Source organism: Gasterosteus aculeatus, chromosome 2 (assembly GCF_964276395.1).
Source record: "Gasterosteus aculeatus chromosome 2, fGasAcu3.hap1.1, whole genome shotgun sequence".
In the NCBI taxonomy this organism is placed as follows: Eukaryota; Metazoa; Chordata; class Actinopteri; order Perciformes; family Gasterosteidae; genus Gasterosteus; species Gasterosteus aculeatus.
In genome coordinates this window covers 23045650-23058770 of record NC_135689.1, presented here as the reverse complement: position 1 = coordinate 23058770, position 13121 = coordinate 23045650, and the positions used below count along the sequence as shown (strand labels likewise).

The 13121-nt window shown below is 44.7% G+C and overlaps 54 non-coding genes and 2 pseudogenes across 54 annotated transcripts; all 56 read right to left on the bottom strand.

The window, feature by feature from the left end:
- Positions 1 to 72: 72 nt before the first annotated feature.
- Positions 73 to 191, bottom strand: LOC144397814 (5S ribosomal RNA). The gene has a single exon (XR_013459961.1). It is a non-coding gene; the product is annotated as a 5S ribosomal RNA (ribosomal RNA).
- A 116-nt stretch (positions 192 to 307) lies between these two features.
- Positions 308 to 426, bottom strand: LOC144396734 (5S ribosomal RNA). The gene has a single exon (XR_013458880.1). It is a non-coding gene; the product is annotated as a 5S ribosomal RNA (ribosomal RNA).
- Positions 427 to 543: 117 nt separating this feature from the next.
- LOC144402480 (5S ribosomal RNA) lies at positions 544 to 662 on the bottom strand. Its single transcript, XR_013464416.1, has one exon. It is a non-coding gene; the product is annotated as a 5S ribosomal RNA (ribosomal RNA).
- A 116-nt stretch (positions 663 to 778) lies between these two features.
- Positions 779 to 897, bottom strand: LOC144393909 (5S ribosomal RNA). Its single transcript, XR_013456753.1, has one exon. It is a non-coding gene; the product is annotated as a 5S ribosomal RNA (ribosomal RNA).
- Positions 898 to 1014: 117 nt separating this feature from the next.
- LOC144400636 (5S ribosomal RNA) lies at positions 1015 to 1133 on the bottom strand. The gene has a single exon (XR_013462570.1). It is a non-coding gene; the product is annotated as a 5S ribosomal RNA (ribosomal RNA).
- Positions 1134 to 1249: 116 nt separating this feature from the next.
- Positions 1250 to 1368, bottom strand: LOC144396733 (5S ribosomal RNA). The gene has a single exon (XR_013458879.1). It is a non-coding gene; the product is annotated as a 5S ribosomal RNA (ribosomal RNA).
- Positions 1369 to 1484: 116 nt separating this feature from the next.
- Positions 1485 to 1603, bottom strand: LOC144396732 (5S ribosomal RNA). Its single transcript, XR_013458878.1, has one exon. It is a non-coding gene; the product is annotated as a 5S ribosomal RNA (ribosomal RNA).
- Positions 1604 to 1720: 117 nt separating this feature from the next.
- LOC144400624 (5S ribosomal RNA) lies at positions 1721 to 1839 on the bottom strand. The gene has a single exon (XR_013462558.1). It is a non-coding gene; the product is annotated as a 5S ribosomal RNA (ribosomal RNA).
- Positions 1840 to 1955: 116 nt separating this feature from the next.
- Positions 1956 to 2074, bottom strand: LOC144396730 (5S ribosomal RNA). Its single transcript, XR_013458876.1, has one exon. It is a non-coding gene; the product is annotated as a 5S ribosomal RNA (ribosomal RNA).
- A 116-nt stretch (positions 2075 to 2190) lies between these two features.
- LOC144396729 (5S ribosomal RNA) lies at positions 2191 to 2309 on the bottom strand. Its single transcript, XR_013458875.1, has one exon. It is a non-coding gene; the product is annotated as a 5S ribosomal RNA (ribosomal RNA).
- Positions 2310 to 2426: 117 nt separating this feature from the next.
- On the bottom strand, positions 2427 to 2545 carry LOC144400612 (5S ribosomal RNA). Its single transcript, XR_013462547.1, has one exon. It is a non-coding gene; the product is annotated as a 5S ribosomal RNA (ribosomal RNA).
- Positions 2546 to 2661: 116 nt separating this feature from the next.
- On the bottom strand, positions 2662 to 2780 carry LOC144399500 (5S ribosomal RNA). Its single transcript, XR_013461646.1, has one exon. It is a non-coding gene; the product is annotated as a 5S ribosomal RNA (ribosomal RNA).
- Positions 2781 to 2897: 117 nt separating this feature from the next.
- Positions 2898 to 3016, bottom strand: LOC144402479 (5S ribosomal RNA). Its single transcript, XR_013464415.1, has one exon. It is a non-coding gene; the product is annotated as a 5S ribosomal RNA (ribosomal RNA).
- Positions 3017 to 3132: 116 nt separating this feature from the next.
- LOC144398854 (5S ribosomal RNA) lies at positions 3133 to 3251 on the bottom strand. The gene has a single exon (XR_013461001.1). It is a non-coding gene; the product is annotated as a 5S ribosomal RNA (ribosomal RNA).
- A 117-nt stretch (positions 3252 to 3368) lies between these two features.
- Positions 3369 to 3487, bottom strand: LOC144397813 (5S ribosomal RNA). Its single transcript, XR_013459960.1, has one exon. It is a non-coding gene; the product is annotated as a 5S ribosomal RNA (ribosomal RNA).
- Positions 3488 to 3603: 116 nt separating this feature from the next.
- On the bottom strand, positions 3604 to 3722 carry LOC144396728 (5S ribosomal RNA). Its single transcript, XR_013458874.1, has one exon. It is a non-coding gene; the product is annotated as a 5S ribosomal RNA (ribosomal RNA).
- Positions 3723 to 3839: 117 nt separating this feature from the next.
- Positions 3840 to 3958, bottom strand: LOC144402478 (5S ribosomal RNA). The gene has a single exon (XR_013464414.1). It is a non-coding gene; the product is annotated as a 5S ribosomal RNA (ribosomal RNA).
- A 116-nt stretch (positions 3959 to 4074) lies between these two features.
- Positions 4075 to 4193, bottom strand: LOC144393898 (5S ribosomal RNA). The gene has a single exon (XR_013456742.1). It is a non-coding gene; the product is annotated as a 5S ribosomal RNA (ribosomal RNA).
- A 117-nt stretch (positions 4194 to 4310) lies between these two features.
- Positions 4311 to 4429, bottom strand: LOC144400601 (5S ribosomal RNA). Its single transcript, XR_013462535.1, has one exon. It is a non-coding gene; the product is annotated as a 5S ribosomal RNA (ribosomal RNA).
- A 116-nt stretch (positions 4430 to 4545) lies between these two features.
- LOC144396727 (5S ribosomal RNA) lies at positions 4546 to 4664 on the bottom strand. The gene has a single exon (XR_013458873.1). It is a non-coding gene; the product is annotated as a 5S ribosomal RNA (ribosomal RNA).
- Positions 4665 to 4780: 116 nt separating this feature from the next.
- LOC144396726 (5S ribosomal RNA) lies at positions 4781 to 4899 on the bottom strand. The gene has a single exon (XR_013458872.1). It is a non-coding gene; the product is annotated as a 5S ribosomal RNA (ribosomal RNA).
- A 117-nt stretch (positions 4900 to 5016) lies between these two features.
- LOC144400589 (5S ribosomal RNA) lies at positions 5017 to 5135 on the bottom strand. Its single transcript, XR_013462524.1, has one exon. It is a non-coding gene; the product is annotated as a 5S ribosomal RNA (ribosomal RNA).
- A 116-nt stretch (positions 5136 to 5251) lies between these two features.
- On the bottom strand, positions 5252 to 5370 carry LOC144399499 (5S ribosomal RNA). Its single transcript, XR_013461645.1, has one exon. It is a non-coding gene; the product is annotated as a 5S ribosomal RNA (ribosomal RNA).
- A 117-nt stretch (positions 5371 to 5487) lies between these two features.
- On the bottom strand, positions 5488 to 5606 carry LOC144402477 (5S ribosomal RNA). Its single transcript, XR_013464413.1, has one exon. It is a non-coding gene; the product is annotated as a 5S ribosomal RNA (ribosomal RNA).
- A 117-nt stretch (positions 5607 to 5723) lies between these two features.
- Positions 5724 to 5842, bottom strand: LOC144400578 (5S ribosomal RNA). Its single transcript, XR_013462513.1, has one exon. It is a non-coding gene; the product is annotated as a 5S ribosomal RNA (ribosomal RNA).
- Positions 5843 to 5958: 116 nt separating this feature from the next.
- Positions 5959 to 6077, bottom strand: LOC144396725 (5S ribosomal RNA). The gene has a single exon (XR_013458871.1). It is a non-coding gene; the product is annotated as a 5S ribosomal RNA (ribosomal RNA).
- A 117-nt stretch (positions 6078 to 6194) lies between these two features.
- On the bottom strand, positions 6195 to 6313 carry LOC144402475 (5S ribosomal RNA). Its single transcript, XR_013464411.1, has one exon. It is a non-coding gene; the product is annotated as a 5S ribosomal RNA (ribosomal RNA).
- A 116-nt stretch (positions 6314 to 6429) lies between these two features.
- On the bottom strand, positions 6430 to 6548 carry LOC144396724 (5S ribosomal RNA). The gene has a single exon (XR_013458870.1). It is a non-coding gene; the product is annotated as a 5S ribosomal RNA (ribosomal RNA).
- A 116-nt stretch (positions 6549 to 6664) lies between these two features.
- LOC144399357 (5S ribosomal RNA) lies at positions 6665 to 6783 on the bottom strand. Its single transcript, XR_013461502.1, has one exon. It is a non-coding gene; the product is annotated as a 5S ribosomal RNA (ribosomal RNA).
- A 116-nt stretch (positions 6784 to 6899) lies between these two features.
- On the bottom strand, positions 6900 to 7018 carry LOC144398440 (5S ribosomal RNA). The gene has a single exon (XR_013460587.1). It is a non-coding gene; the product is annotated as a 5S ribosomal RNA (ribosomal RNA).
- Positions 7019 to 7135: 117 nt separating this feature from the next.
- LOC144402474 (5S ribosomal RNA) lies at positions 7136 to 7254 on the bottom strand. Its single transcript, XR_013464410.1, has one exon. It is a non-coding gene; the product is annotated as a 5S ribosomal RNA (ribosomal RNA).
- Positions 7255 to 7370: 116 nt separating this feature from the next.
- On the bottom strand, positions 7371 to 7489 carry LOC144398643 (5S ribosomal RNA). The gene has a single exon (XR_013460790.1). It is a non-coding gene; the product is annotated as a 5S ribosomal RNA (ribosomal RNA).
- A 116-nt stretch (positions 7490 to 7605) lies between these two features.
- LOC144400567 (5S ribosomal RNA) lies at positions 7606 to 7724 on the bottom strand. The gene has a single exon (XR_013462502.1). It is a non-coding gene; the product is annotated as a 5S ribosomal RNA (ribosomal RNA).
- Positions 7725 to 7840: 116 nt separating this feature from the next.
- Positions 7841 to 7949, bottom strand: LOC144399910 (5S ribosomal RNA; annotated as a pseudogene).
- Positions 7950 to 8066: 117 nt separating this feature from the next.
- Positions 8067 to 8185, bottom strand: LOC144402473 (5S ribosomal RNA). The gene has a single exon (XR_013464409.1). It is a non-coding gene; the product is annotated as a 5S ribosomal RNA (ribosomal RNA).
- Positions 8186 to 8301: 116 nt separating this feature from the next.
- LOC144398504 (5S ribosomal RNA) lies at positions 8302 to 8420 on the bottom strand. Its single transcript, XR_013460651.1, has one exon. It is a non-coding gene; the product is annotated as a 5S ribosomal RNA (ribosomal RNA).
- Positions 8421 to 8536: 116 nt separating this feature from the next.
- LOC144396723 (5S ribosomal RNA) lies at positions 8537 to 8655 on the bottom strand. Its single transcript, XR_013458869.1, has one exon. It is a non-coding gene; the product is annotated as a 5S ribosomal RNA (ribosomal RNA).
- Positions 8656 to 8772: 117 nt separating this feature from the next.
- Positions 8773 to 8891, bottom strand: LOC144399760 (5S ribosomal RNA). Its single transcript, XR_013461906.1, has one exon. It is a non-coding gene; the product is annotated as a 5S ribosomal RNA (ribosomal RNA).
- A 116-nt stretch (positions 8892 to 9007) lies between these two features.
- Positions 9008 to 9126, bottom strand: LOC144399554 (5S ribosomal RNA). The gene has a single exon (XR_013461700.1). It is a non-coding gene; the product is annotated as a 5S ribosomal RNA (ribosomal RNA).
- A 116-nt stretch (positions 9127 to 9242) lies between these two features.
- Positions 9243 to 9361, bottom strand: LOC144398439 (5S ribosomal RNA). The gene has a single exon (XR_013460586.1). It is a non-coding gene; the product is annotated as a 5S ribosomal RNA (ribosomal RNA).
- A 117-nt stretch (positions 9362 to 9478) lies between these two features.
- On the bottom strand, positions 9479 to 9597 carry LOC144402472 (5S ribosomal RNA). The gene has a single exon (XR_013464408.1). It is a non-coding gene; the product is annotated as a 5S ribosomal RNA (ribosomal RNA).
- Positions 9598 to 9713: 116 nt separating this feature from the next.
- LOC144398077 (5S ribosomal RNA) lies at positions 9714 to 9832 on the bottom strand. The gene has a single exon (XR_013460224.1). It is a non-coding gene; the product is annotated as a 5S ribosomal RNA (ribosomal RNA).
- Positions 9833 to 9949: 117 nt separating this feature from the next.
- LOC144400555 (5S ribosomal RNA) lies at positions 9950 to 10068 on the bottom strand. Its single transcript, XR_013462490.1, has one exon. It is a non-coding gene; the product is annotated as a 5S ribosomal RNA (ribosomal RNA).
- A 116-nt stretch (positions 10069 to 10184) lies between these two features.
- Positions 10185 to 10303, bottom strand: LOC144399758 (5S ribosomal RNA). Its single transcript, XR_013461904.1, has one exon. It is a non-coding gene; the product is annotated as a 5S ribosomal RNA (ribosomal RNA).
- A 116-nt stretch (positions 10304 to 10419) lies between these two features.
- LOC144399553 (5S ribosomal RNA) lies at positions 10420 to 10538 on the bottom strand. The gene has a single exon (XR_013461699.1). It is a non-coding gene; the product is annotated as a 5S ribosomal RNA (ribosomal RNA).
- Positions 10539 to 10654: 116 nt separating this feature from the next.
- Positions 10655 to 10773, bottom strand: LOC144398438 (5S ribosomal RNA). Its single transcript, XR_013460585.1, has one exon. It is a non-coding gene; the product is annotated as a 5S ribosomal RNA (ribosomal RNA).
- A 117-nt stretch (positions 10774 to 10890) lies between these two features.
- LOC144402471 (5S ribosomal RNA) lies at positions 10891 to 11009 on the bottom strand. Its single transcript, XR_013464407.1, has one exon. It is a non-coding gene; the product is annotated as a 5S ribosomal RNA (ribosomal RNA).
- Positions 11010 to 11125: 116 nt separating this feature from the next.
- LOC144398642 (5S ribosomal RNA) lies at positions 11126 to 11244 on the bottom strand. The gene has a single exon (XR_013460789.1). It is a non-coding gene; the product is annotated as a 5S ribosomal RNA (ribosomal RNA).
- Positions 11245 to 11360: 116 nt separating this feature from the next.
- On the bottom strand, positions 11361 to 11479 carry LOC144400544 (5S ribosomal RNA). Its single transcript, XR_013462479.1, has one exon. It is a non-coding gene; the product is annotated as a 5S ribosomal RNA (ribosomal RNA).
- Positions 11480 to 11595: 116 nt separating this feature from the next.
- Positions 11596 to 11704, bottom strand: LOC144399909 (5S ribosomal RNA; annotated as a pseudogene).
- Positions 11705 to 11821: 117 nt separating this feature from the next.
- LOC144402469 (5S ribosomal RNA) lies at positions 11822 to 11940 on the bottom strand. The gene has a single exon (XR_013464405.1). It is a non-coding gene; the product is annotated as a 5S ribosomal RNA (ribosomal RNA).
- A 117-nt stretch (positions 11941 to 12057) lies between these two features.
- LOC144397692 (5S ribosomal RNA) lies at positions 12058 to 12176 on the bottom strand. The gene has a single exon (XR_013459839.1). It is a non-coding gene; the product is annotated as a 5S ribosomal RNA (ribosomal RNA).
- Positions 12177 to 12292: 116 nt separating this feature from the next.
- Positions 12293 to 12411, bottom strand: LOC144399552 (5S ribosomal RNA). Its single transcript, XR_013461698.1, has one exon. It is a non-coding gene; the product is annotated as a 5S ribosomal RNA (ribosomal RNA).
- A 116-nt stretch (positions 12412 to 12527) lies between these two features.
- On the bottom strand, positions 12528 to 12646 carry LOC144398437 (5S ribosomal RNA). The gene has a single exon (XR_013460584.1). It is a non-coding gene; the product is annotated as a 5S ribosomal RNA (ribosomal RNA).
- A 117-nt stretch (positions 12647 to 12763) lies between these two features.
- On the bottom strand, positions 12764 to 12882 carry LOC144402468 (5S ribosomal RNA). Its single transcript, XR_013464404.1, has one exon. It is a non-coding gene; the product is annotated as a 5S ribosomal RNA (ribosomal RNA).
- Positions 12883 to 12998: 116 nt separating this feature from the next.
- On the bottom strand, positions 12999 to 13117 carry LOC144398641 (5S ribosomal RNA). Its single transcript, XR_013460788.1, has one exon. It is a non-coding gene; the product is annotated as a 5S ribosomal RNA (ribosomal RNA).
- Between the last annotated feature and the right edge of the window lie 4 nt (positions 13118 to 13121).

The following is a 13121-nucleotide window of genomic DNA, read 5'->3' as shown; positions in this document are numbered from 1 at the left end:
TGGAGTTTAGATAATGAAAAAGGAGTCACTTTCTAATGCCTTCTCGATTTCTTCCAGAGAGAGAAATGAAAAAGCTTACGGCACCTGGGATTCCCAGGCGGTCTTCCATCCAAGTACTAACCAGGCCCTACTCTGCTTAGCTTCTGAGATCTGACGAGATCAGGCGGAGCCAGAGAGGTACGGCCGTAAGCAACTGTATGTCCTCTTCCTAATCTTTTAAAATGTGTCAAAGGTTTTGTAGTTTTGACAATGAAATGGAGTCACTTTCTAAGGCCTTCTCTGTGTCTGTTACAGATCGAAATGAAAAAGCTTACAGCACCTGGGATTCCCAGGCGGTCTTCCATCCAAGTACTAACCAGGCCCTACTCTGCTTAGCTTCTGAGATCAGACGAGATCAGGCGGAGCCAGAGAGGTATGGCCGTAAGCAACTGTATGTCCTCTTCCTAATCTTTTAAAATGTGTCAAAGGTTTTGGAGTTTTGATAATGAAAAAGGAGTCACTTTCTAATGCCTTCTCGATTTCTTCCAGAGAGAGAAATGAAAAAGCTTACGGCACCTGGGATTCCCAGGCGGTCTTCCATCCAAGTACTAACCAGGCCCTACTCTGCTTAGCTTCTGAGATCAGACGAGATCAGGCGGAGCCAGAGAGGTATGGCCGTAAGCAACCTTATGTCCTCTACCTAATCTTTTAAAATGTGTCAAAGGTTTTGGAGTTTTGACAATGAAATGGAGTCACTTTCTAAGTTCTTCTTTGTGTCTTTTACAGATCGAAATAAAAAAGCTTACAGCACCTGGGATTCCCAGGCGGTCTTCCATCCAAGTACTAACCAGGCCCTACTCTGCTTAGCTTCTGAGATCAGACGAGATCAGGCGAAGCCAGAGAGGTATGGCCGTAAGCAACTGTATGTCCTCTTCCTAATATTTTAAAATGTGTCAAAGGTTTTGGAGTTTAGATAATGAAAAAGGAGTCACTTTCTAATGCCTTCTCGATTTCTTCCAGAGAGAGAAATGAAAAAGCTTACGGCACCTGGGATTCCCAGGCGGTCTTCCATCCAAGTACTAACCAGGCCCTACTCTGCTTAGCTTCTGAGATCTGACGAGATCAGGCGGAGCCAGAGAGGTATGGCCGTAAGCAACTGTATGTCCTCTTCCTAATCTTTTAAAATGTGTCAAAGGTTTTGTAGTTTTGACAATGAAATGGAGTCACTTTCTAAGGCCTTCTCTGTGTCTGTTACAGATCGAAATGAAAAAGCTTACAGCACCTGGGATTCCCAGGCGGTCTTCCATCCAAGTACTAACCAGGCCCTACTCTGCTTAGCTTCTGAGATCAGACGAGATCAGGCGGAGCCAGAGAGGTATGGCCGTAAGCAACTGTATGTCCTCTTCCTAATCTTTTAAAATGTGTCAAAGGTTTTGTAGTTTTGACAATGAAATGGAGTCACTTTCTAAGGCCTTCTCTGTGTCTTTTACAGATCGAAATGAAAAAGCTTACAGCACCTGGGATTCCCAGGCGGTCTTCCATCCAAGTACTAACCAGGCCCTACTCTGCTTAGCTTCTGAGATCAGACGAGATCAGGCGGAGCCAGAGAGGTATGGCCGTAAGCAACTGTATGTCCTCTTCCTAATATTTTAAAATGTGTCAAAGGTTTTGGAGTTTAGATAATGAAAAAGGAGTCACTTTCTAATGCCTTCTCGATTTCTTCCAGAGAGAGAAATGAAAAAGCTTACGGCACCTGGGATTCCCAGGCGGTCTTCCATCCAAGTACTAACCAGGCCCTACTCTGCTTAGCTTCTGAGATCTGACGAGATCAGGCGGAGCCAGAGAGGTATGGCCGTAAGCAACTGTATGTCCTCTTCCTAATCTTTTAAAATGTGTCAAAGGTTTTGTAGTTTTGACAATGAAATGGAGTCACTTTCTAAGGCCTTCTCTGTGTCTGTTACAGATCGAAATGAAAAAGCTTACAGCACCTGGGATTCCCAGGCGGTCTTCCATCCAAGTACTAACCAGGCCCTACTCTGCTTAGCTTCTGAGATCAGACGAGATCAGGCGGAGCCAGAGAGGTATGGCCGTAAGCAACTGTATGTCCTCTTCCTAATCTTTTAAAATGTGTCAAAGGTTTTGTAGTTTTGACAATGAAATGGAGTCACTTTCTAAGGCCTTCTCTGTGTCTTTTACAGATCGAAATGAAAAAGCTTACAGCACCTGGGATTCCCAGGCGGTCTTCCATCCAAGTACTAACCAGGCCCTACTCTGCTTAGCTTCTGAGATCAGACGAGATCAGGCGGAGCCAGAGAGGTATGGCCGTAAGCAACTGTATGTCCTCTTCCTAATCTTTTAAAATGTGTCAAAGGTTTTGGAGTTTTGATAATGAAAAAGGAGTCACTTTCTAATGCCTTCTCGATTTCTTCCAGAGAGAGAAATGAAAAAGCTTACGGCACCTGGGATTCCCAGGCGGTCTTCCATCCAAGTACTAACCAGGCCCTACTCTGCTTAGCTTCTGAGATCTGACGAGATCAGGCGGAGCCAGAGAGGTATGGCCGTAAGCAACTGTATGTCCTCTTCCTAATCTTTTAAAATGTGTCAAAGGTTTTGTAGTTTTGACAATGAAATGGAGTCACTTTCTAAGGCCTTCTCTGTGTCTTTTACAGATCGAAATGAAAAAGCTTACAGCACCTGGGATTCCCAGGCTGTCTTCCATCCAAGTACTAACCAGGCCCTACTCTGCTTAGCTTCTGAGATCAGACGAGATCAGGCGGAGCCAGAGAGGTATGGCCGTAAGCAACTGTATGTCCTCTTACTAATCTTTTAAAATGTGTCAAAGGTTTTGGAGTTTTGATAATGAAAAAGGAGTCACTTTCTAAGGCCTTCTCGATTTCTTCCAGAGAGAGAAATGAAAAAGCTTACGGCACCTGGGATTCCCAGGCGGTCTTCCATCCAAGTACTAACCAGGCCCTACTCTGCTTAGCTTCTGAGATCAGACGAGATCAGGCGGAGCCAGAGAGGTATGGCCGTAAGCAACTGTATGTCCTCTACCTAATCTTTTAAAATGTGTCTAAGGTTTTGGAGTTTTGACAATGAAATGGAGTCACTTTCTAAGTTCTTCTTTGTGTCTTTTACAGATCGAAATAAAAAAGCTTACAGCACCTGGGATTCCCAGGCGGTCTTCCATCCAAGTACTAACCAGGCCCTACTCTGCTTAGCTTCTGAGATCAGACGAGATCAGTCGAAGCCAGAGAGGTATGGCCGTAAGCAACTGTATGTCCTCTTCCTAATATTTTAAAATGTGTCAAAGGTTTTGGAGTTTAGATAATGAAAAAGGAGTCACTTTCTAATGCCTTCTCGATTTCTTCCAGAGAGAGAAATGAAAAAGCTTACGGCACCTGGGATTCCCAGGCGGTCTTCCATCCAAGTACTAACCAGGCCCTACTCTGCTTAGCTTCTGAGATCTGACGAGATCAGGCGGAGCCAGAGAGGTACGGCCGTAAGCAACTGTATGTCCTCTTCCTAATCTTTTAAAATGTGTCAAAGGTTTTGTAGTTTTGACAATGAAATGGAGTCACTTTCTAAGGCCTTCTCTGTGTCTGTTACAGATCGAAATGAAAAAGCTTACAGCACCTGGGATTCCCAGGCGGTCTTCCATCCAAGTACTAACCAGGCCCTACTCTGCTTAGCTTCTGAGATCAGACGAGATCAGGCGGAGCCAGAGAGGTATGGCCGTAAGCAACTGTATGTCCTCTTCCTAATCTTTTAAAATGTGTCAAAGGTTTTGGAGTTTTGATAATGAAAAAGGAGTCACTTTCTAATGCCTTCTCGATTTCTTCCAGAGAGAGAAATGAAAAAGCTTACGGCACCTGGGATTCCCAGGCGGTCTTCCATCCAAGTACTAACCAGGCCCTACTCTGCTTAGCTTCTGAGATCAGACGAGATCAGGCGGAGCCAGAGAGGTATGGCCGTAAGCAACCTTATGTCCTCTACCTAATCTTTTAAAATGTGTCAAAGGTTTTGGAGTTTTGACAATGAAATGGAGTCACTTTCTAAGTTCTTCTTTGTGTCTTTTACAGATCGAAATAAAAAAGCTTACAGCACCTGGGATTCCCAGGCGGTCTTCCATCCAAGTACTAACCAGGCCCTACTCTGCTTAGCTTCTGAGATCAGACGAGATCAGGCGAAGCCAGAGAGGTATGGCCGTAAGCAACTGTATGTCCTCTTCCTAATATTTTAAAATGTGTCAAAGGTTTTGGAGTTTAGATAATGAAAAAGGAGTCACTTTCTAATGCCTTCTCGATTTCTTCCAGAGAGAGAAATGAAAAAGCTTACGGCACCTGGGATTCCCAGGCGGTCTTCCATCCAAGTACTAACCAGGCCCTACTCTGCTTAGCTTCTGAGATCTGACGAGATCAGGCGGAGCCAGAGAGGTATGGCCGTAAGCAACTGTATGTCCTCTTCCTAATCTTTTAAAATGTGTCAAAGGTTTTGTAGTTTTGACAATGAAATGGAGTCACTTTCTAAGGCCTTCTCTGTGTCTGTTACAGATCGAAATGAAAAAGCTTACAGCACCTGGGATTCCCAGGCGGTCTTCCATCCAAGTACTAACCAGGCCCTACTCTGCTTAGCTTCTGAGATCAGACGAGATCAGGCGGAGCCAGAGAGGTATGGCCGTAAGCAACTGTATGTCCTCTTCCTAATCTTTTAAAATGTGTCAAAGGTTTTGTAGTTTTGACAATGAAATGGAGTCACTTTCTAAGGCCTTCTCTGTGTCTTTTACAGATCGAAATGAAAAAGCTTACAGCACCTGGGATTCCCAGGCGGTCTTCCATCCAAGTACTAACCAGGCCCTACTCTGCTTAGCTTCTGAGATCAGACGAGATCAGGCGGAGCCAGAGAGGTATGGCCGTAAGCAACTGTATGTCCTCTTCCTAATCTTTTAAAATGTGTCAAAGGTTTTGGAGTTTTGATAATGAAAAAGGAGTCACTTTCTAATGCCTTCTCGATTTCTTCCAGAGAGAGAAATGAAAAAGCTTACGGCACCTGGGATTCCCAGGCGGTCTTCCATCCAAGTACTAACCAGGCCCTACTCTGCTTAGCTTCTGAGATCTGACGAGATCAGGCGGAGCCAGAGAGGTATGGCCGTAAGCAACTGTATGTCCTCTTCCTAATCTTTTAAAATGTGTCAAAGGTTTTGTAGTTTTGACAATGAAATGGAGTCACTTTCTAAGGCCTTCTCTGTGTCTTTTACAGATCGAAATGAAAAAGCTTACAGCACCTGGGATTCCCAGGCTGTCTTCCATCCAAGTACTAACCAGGCCCTACTCTGCTTAGCTTCTGAGATCAGACGAGATCAGGCGGAGCCAGAGAGGTATGGCCGTAAGCAACTGTATGTCCTCTTACTAATCTTTTAAAATGTGTCAAAGGTTTTGGAGTTTTGATAATGAAAAAGGAGTCACTTTCTAAGGCCTTCTCGATTTCTTCCAGAGAGAGAAATGAAAAAGCTTACGGCACCTGGGATTCCCAGGCGGTCTTCCATCCAAGTACTAACCAGGCCCTACTCTGCTTAGCTTCTGAGATCAGACGAGATCAGGCGGAGCCAGAGAGGTATGGCCGTAAGCAACTGTATGTCCTCTACCTAATCTTTTAAAATGTGTCTAAGGTTTTGGAGTTTTGATAATGAAAAAGGAGTCACTTTCTAATGCCTTCTCGATTTCTTCCAGAGAGAGAAATGAAAAAGCTTACGGCACCTGGGATTCCCAGGCGGTCTTCCATCCAAGTACTAACCAGGCCCTACTCTGCTTAGCTTCTGAGATCTGACGAGATCAGGCGGAGCCAGAGAGGTATGGCCGTAAGCAACTGTATGTCCTCTTCCTAATCTTTTAAAATGTGTCAAAGGTTTTGTAGTTTTGACAATGAAATGGAGTCACTTTCTAAGGCCTTCTCTGTGTCTGTTACAGATCGAAATGAAAAAGCTTACAGCACCTGGGATTCCCAGGCGGTCTTCCATCCAAGTACTAACCAGGCCCTACTCTGCTTAGCTTCTGAGATCAGACGAGATCAGGCGGAGCCAGAGAGGTATGGCCGTAAGCAACTGTATGTCCTCTTCCTTATCTTTTAAAATGTGTCAAAGGTTTTGGAGTTTTGATAATGAAAAAGGAGTCACTTTCTAATGCCTTCTCGATTTCTTCCAGAGAGAGAAATGAAAAAGCTTACGGCACCTGGGATTCCCAGGCGGTCTTCCATCCAAGTACTAACCAGGCCCTACTCTGCTTAGCTTCTGAGATCAGACGAGATCAGGCGGAGCCAGAGAGGTATGGCCGTAAGCAACTGTATGTCCTCTTCCTAATCTTTTAAAATGTGTCAAAGGTTTTGTAGTTTTGACAATGAAATGGAGTCACTTTCTAAGGCCTTCTCTGTGTCTTTTACAGATCGAAATGAAAAAGCTTACAGCACCTGGGATTCCCAGGCGGTCTTCCATCCAAGTACTAACCAGGCCCTACTCTGCTTAGCTTCTGAGATCAGACGAGATCAGGCGGAGCCAGAGAGGTATGGCCGTAAGCAACTGTATGTCCTCTTCCTAATCTTTTAAAATGTGTCAAAGGTTTTGTAGTTTTGACAATGAAATGGAGTCACTTTCTAAGGCCTTCTCTGAGTCTTTTACAGATCGAAATGAAAAAGCTTACGGCACCTGGGATTCCCAGGCGGTCTTTCATCCAAGTACTAACCAGGCCCTACTCTGCTTAGCTTCTGAGATCAGATGAGATCAGGCGGAGCCAGAGAGGTATGGCCGTAAGAAACTGTATGTCCTCTTCCTAATCTTTTAAAATGTGTCAAAGGTTTTGTAGTTTTGACAATGAAATGGAGTCACTTTCTAAGGCCTTCTCTGTGTCTTTTACAGATCGAAATGAAAAAGTTTACAGCACCTGGGATTCCCAGGCGGTCTTCCATCCAAGTACTAACCAGGCCCTACTCTGCTTAGCTTCTGAGATCAGACGAGATCAGGCGGAGCCAGAGAGGTATGGCCGTAAGCAACTGTATGTCCTCTTCCTAATCTTTTAAAATGTGTCAAAGGTTTTGGAGTTTTGATAATGAAAAAGGAGTCACTTTCTAAGGCCTTCTCGATTTCTTCCAGAGAGAGAAATGAAAAAGCTTACGGCACCTGGGATTCCCAGGCGGTCTTCCATCCAAGTACTAACCAGGCCCTACTCTGCTTAGCTTCTGAGATCAGACGAGATCAGGCGGAGCCAGAGAGGTATGGCCGTAAGCAACTGTATGTCCTCTACCTAATCTTTTAAAATGTGTCAAAGGTTTTGTAGTTTTGACAATGAAATGGAGTCACTTTCTAAGGCCTTCTCTGTGTCTTTTACAGATCGAAATGAAAAAGCGTACAGCACCTGGGATTCCCAGGCGGTCTTCCATCCAAGTACTAACCAGGCCCTACTCTGCTTAGCTTCTGAGATCAGACGAGATCAGGCGGAGCCAGAGAGGTATGGCCGTAAGCAACTGTATGTCCTCTACCTAATCTTTTAAAATGTGTCAAAGGTTTTGTAGTTTTGACAATGAAATGGAGTCACTTTCTAAGGCCTTCTCTGTGTCTTTTACAGATAGAAATGAAAAAGCTTACGGCACCTGGGATTCCCAGGCGGTCTTCCATCCAAGTACTAACCAGGCCCTACTCTGCTTAGCTTCTGAGATCTGACGAGATCAGGCGGAGCCAGAGAGGTATGGCCGTAAGCAACTGTATGTCCTCTTCCTAATCTTTTAAAATGTGTCAAAGGTTTTGTAGTTTTGACAATGAAATGGAGTCACTTTCTAAGGCCTTCTCTGTGTCTTTTACAGATCGAAATGAAAAAGCTTACAGCACCTGGGATTCCCAGGCGGTCTTCCATCCAAGTACTAACCAGGCCCTACTCTGCTTAGCTTCTGAGATCAGACGGAGCCAGAGAGGTATGGCTGTAAGCAACTGTATGTCCTCTTCCTAATCTTTTAAAATGTGTCAAAGGTTTTGGAGTTTTGATAATGAAAAAGGAGTCACTTTCTAATGCCTTCTCGATTTCTTCCAGAGAGAGAAATGAAAAAGCTTACGGCACCTGGGATTCCCAGGCGGTCTTCCATCCAAGTACTAACCAGGCCCTACTCTGCTTAGCTTCTGAGATCAGACGAGATCAGGCGGAGCCAGAGAGGTATGGCCGTAAGCAACTGTATGTCCTCTACCTAATCTTTTAAAATGTGTCAAAGGTTTTGTAGTTTTGACAATTAAATGGAGTCACTTTCTAAGGCCTTCTCTGTGTCTTTTACAGATCGAAATGAAAAAGCGTACAGCACCTGGGATTCCCAGGCGGTCTTCCATCCAAGTACTAACCAGGCCCTACTCTGCTTAGCTTCTGAGATCTGACGAGATCAGGCGGAGCCAGAGAGGTATGGCCGTAAGCAACTGTATGTCCTCTTCCTAATCTTTTAAAATGTGTCAAAGGTTTTGTAGTTTTGACAATGAAATGGAGTCACTTTCTAAGGCCTTCTCTGTGTCTTTTACAGATCGAAATGAAAAAGCTTACAGCACCTGGGATTCCCAGGCGGTCTTCCATCCAAGTACTAACCAGGCCCTACTCTGCTTAGCTTCTGAGATCAGACGAGATCAGGCGGAGCCAGAGAGGTATGGCCGTAAGCAACTGTATGTCCTCTTCCTAATCTTTTAAAATGTGTCAAAGGTTTTGGAGTTTTGATAATGAAAAAGGAGTCACTTTCTAATGCCTTCTCGATTTCTTCCAGAGAGAGAAATGAAAAAGCTTACAGCACCTGGGATTCCCAGGCTGTCTTCCATCCAAGTACTAACCAGGCCCTACTCTGCTTAGCTTCTGAGATCAGACGAGATCAGGCGGAGCCAGAGAGGTATGGCCGTAAGAAACTGTATGTCCTCTTCCTAATCTTTTAAAATGTGTCAAAGGTTTTGTAGTTTTGACAATGAAATGGAGTCACTTTCTAAGGCCTTCTCTGAGTCTTTTACAGATCGAAATGAAAAAGCTTACGGCACCTGGGATTCCCAGGCGGTCTTTCATCCAAGTACTAACCAGGCCCTACTCTGCTTAGCTTCTGAGATCAGACGAGATCAGGCGGAGCCAGAGAGGTATGGCCGTAAGAAACTGTATGTCCTCTTCCTAATCTTTTAAAATGTGTCAAAGGTTTTGTAGTTTTGACAATGAAATGGAGTCACTTTCTAAGGCCTTCTCTGTGTCTTTTACAGATCGAAATGAAAAAGTTTACAGCACCTGGGATTCCCAGGCGGTCTTCCATCCAAGTACTAACCAGGCCCTACTCTGCTTAGCTTCTGAGATCAGACGAGATCAGGCGGAGCCAGAGAGGTATGGCCGTAAGCAACTGTATGTCCTCTTCCTAATCTTTTAAAATGTGTCAAAGGTTTTGGAGTTTTGATAATGAAAAAGGAGTCACTTTCTAAGGCCTTCTCGATTTCTTCCAGAGAGAGAAATGAAAAAGCTTACGGCACCTGGGATTCCCAGGCGGTCTTCCATCCAAGTACTAACCAGGCCCTACTCTGCTTAGCTTCTGAGATCAGACGAGATCAGGCGGAGCCAGAGAGGTATGGCCGTAAGCAACTGTATGTCCTCTACCTAATCTTTTAAAATGTGTCAACGGTTTTGTAGTTTTGACAAAGAAATGGAGTCACTTTCTAAGGCCTTCTCTGTGTCTTTTACAGATCGAAATGAAAAAGCTTACAGCACCTGGGATTCCCAGGCGGTCTTCCATCCAAGTACTAACCAGGCCCTACTCTGCTTAGCTTCTGAGATCAGACGAGATCAGGCAGAGCCAGAGAGGTATGGCCGTAAGCAACTGTATGTCCTCTTCCTAATCTTTTAAAATGTGTCAAAGGTTTTGGAGTTTTGATAATGAAAAAGGAGTCACTTTCTAATGCCTTCTCGATTTCTTCCAGAGAGAGAAATGAAAAAGCTTACGGCACCTGGGATTCCCAGGCGGTCTTCCATCCAAGTACTAACCAGGCCCTACTCTGCTTAGCTTCTGAGATCTGACGAGATCAGGCGGAGCCAGAGAGGTATGGCCGTAAGCAACTGTATGTCCTCTTCCTAATCTTTTAAAATGTGTCAAAGGTTTTGTAGTTTTGACAATGAAATGGAGTCACTTTCTAAGGCCTTCTCTGTGTCTTTTACAGATCGAAATGAAAAAGCTTACAGCACCTGGGATTCCCAGGCTGTCTTCCATCCAAGTACTAACCAGGCCCTACTCTGCTTAGCTTCTGAGATCAGACGAGATCAGGCGGAGCCAGAGAGGTATGGCCGTAAGAAACTGTATGTCCTCTTCCTAATCTTTTAAAATGTGTCAAAGGTTTTGTAGTTTTGACAATGAAATGGAGTCACTTTCTAAGGCCTTCTCTGAGTCTTTTACAGATCGAAATGAAAAAGCTTACGGCACCTGGGATTCCCAGGCGGTCTTTCATCCAAGTACTAACCAGGCCCTACTCTGCTTAGCTTCTGAGATCAGACGAGATCAGGCGGAGCCAGAGAGGTATGGCCGTAAGAAACTGTATGTCCTCTTCCTAATCTTTTAAAATGTGTCAAAGGTTTTGTAGTTTTGACAATGAAATGGAGTCACTTTCTAAGGCCTTCTCTGTGTCTTTTACAGATCGAAATGAAAAAGTTTACAGCACCTGGGATTCCCAGGCGGTCTTCCATCCAAGTACTAACCAGGCCCTACTCTGCTTAGCTTCTGAGATCAGACGAGATCAGGCGGAGCCAGAGAGGTATGGCCGTAAGCAACTGTATGTCCTCTTCCTAATCTTTTAAAATGTGTCAAAGGTTTTGGAGTTTTGATAATGAAAAAGGAGTCACTTTCTAAGGCCTTCTCGATTTCTTCCAGAGAGAGAAATGAAAAAGCTTACGGCACCTGGGATTCCCAGGCGGTCTTCCATCCAAGTACTAACCAGGCCCTACTCTGCTTAGCTTCTGAGATCAGACGAGATCAGGCGGAGCCAGAGAGGTATGGCCGTAAGCAACTGTATGTCCTCTACCTAATCTTTTAAAATGTGTCAACGGTTTTGTAGTTTTGACAATGAAATGGAGTCACTTTCTAAGGCCTTCTCTGTGTCTTTTACAGATCGAAATGAAAAAGCGTACAGCACCTGGGATTCCCAGGCGGTCTTCCATCCAAGTACTAACCAGGCCCTACTCTGCTTAGCTTCTGAGATCAGACGAGATCAGGCGGAGCCAGAGAGGTATGGCCGTAAGCAACTGTATGTCCTCTACCTAATCTTTTAAAATGTGTCAAAGGTTTTGTAGTTTTGACAATGAAATGGAGTCACTTTCTAAGGCCTTCTCTGTGTCTTTTACAGATAGAAATGAAAAAGCTTACGGCACCTGGGATTCCCAGGCGGTCTTCCATCCAAGTACTAACCAGGCCCTACTCTGCTTAGCTTCTGAGATCTGACGAGATCAGGCGGAGCCAGAGAGGTATGGCCGTAAGCAACTGTATGTCCTCTTCCTAATCTTTTAAAATGTGTCAAAGGTTTTGTAGTTTTGACAATGAAATGGAGTCACTTTCTAAGGCCTTCTCTGTGTCTTTTACAGATCGAAATGAAAAAGCTTACAGCACCTGGGATTCCCAGGCGGTCTTCCATCCAAGTACTAACCAGGCCCTACTCTGCTTAGCTTCTGAGATCAGACGGAGCCAGAGAGGTATGGCTGTAAGCAACTGTATGTCCTCTTCCTAATCTTTTAAAATGTGTCAAAGGTTTTGGAGTTTTGATAATGAAAAAGGAGTCACTTTCTAATGCCTTCTCGATTTCTTCCAGAGAGAGAAATGAAAAAGCTTACGGCACCTGGGATTCCCAGGCGGTCTTCCATCCAAGTACTAACCAGGCCCTACTCTGCTTAGCTTCTGAGATCAGACGAGATCAGGCGGAGCCAGAGAGGTATGGCCGTAAGCAACTGTATGTCCTCTTCCTAATCTTTTAAAATGTGTCAAAGGTTTTGGAGTTTTGATAATGAAAAAGGAGTCACTTTCTAAGGCCTTCTCGATTTCTTCCAGAGAGAGAAATGAAAAAGCTTACGGCACCTGGGATTCCCAGGCGGTCTTCCATCCAAGTACTAACCAGGCCCTACTCTGCTTAGCTTCTGAGATCAGACGAGATCAGGCGGAGCCAGAGAGGTATGGCCGTAAGAAACTGTATGTCCTCTTCCTAATCTTTTAAAATGTGTCAAAGGTTTTGTAGTTTTGACAATGAAATGGAGTCACTTTCTAAGGCCTTCTCTGAGTCTTTTACAGATCGAAATGAAAAAGCTTACGGCACCTGGGATTCCCAGGCGGTCTTTCATCCAAGTACTAACCAGGCCCTACTCTGCTTAGCTTCTGAGATCAGACGAGATCAGGCGGAGCCAGAGAGGTATGGCCGTAAGAAACTGTATGTCCTCTTCCTAATCTTTTAAAATGTGTCAAAGGTTTTGTAGTTTTGACAATGAAATGGAGTCACTTTCTAAGGCCTTCTCTGTGTCTTTTACAGATCGAAATGAAAAAGTTTACAGCACCTGGGATTCCCAGGCGGTCTTCCATCCAAGTACTAACCAGGCCCTACTCTGCTTAGCTTCTGAGATCAGACGAGATCAGGCGGAGCCAGAGAGGTATGGCCGTAAGCAACTGTATGTCCTCTTCCTAATCTTTTAAAATGTGTCAAAGGTTTTGGAGTTTTGATAATGAAAAAGGAGTCACTTTCTAAGGCCTTCTCGATTTCTTCCAGAGAGAGAAATGAAAAAGCTTACGGCACCTGGGATTCCCAGGCGGTCTTCCATCCAAGTACTAACCAGGCCCTACTCTGCTTAGCTTCTGAGATCAGACGAGATCAGGCGGAGCCAGAGAGGTATGGCCGTAAGCAACTGTATGTCCTCTACCTAATCTTTTAAAATGTGTCAACGGTTTTGTAGTTTTGACAATGAAATGGAGTCACTTTCTAAGGCCTTCTCTGTGTCTTTTACAGATCGAAATGAAAAAGCGTACAGCACCTGGGATTCCCAGGCGGTCTTCCATCCAAGTACTAACCAGGCCCTACTCTGCTTAGCTTCTGAGATCAGACGAGATCAGGCGGAGCCAGAGAGGTATGGCCGTAAGCAACT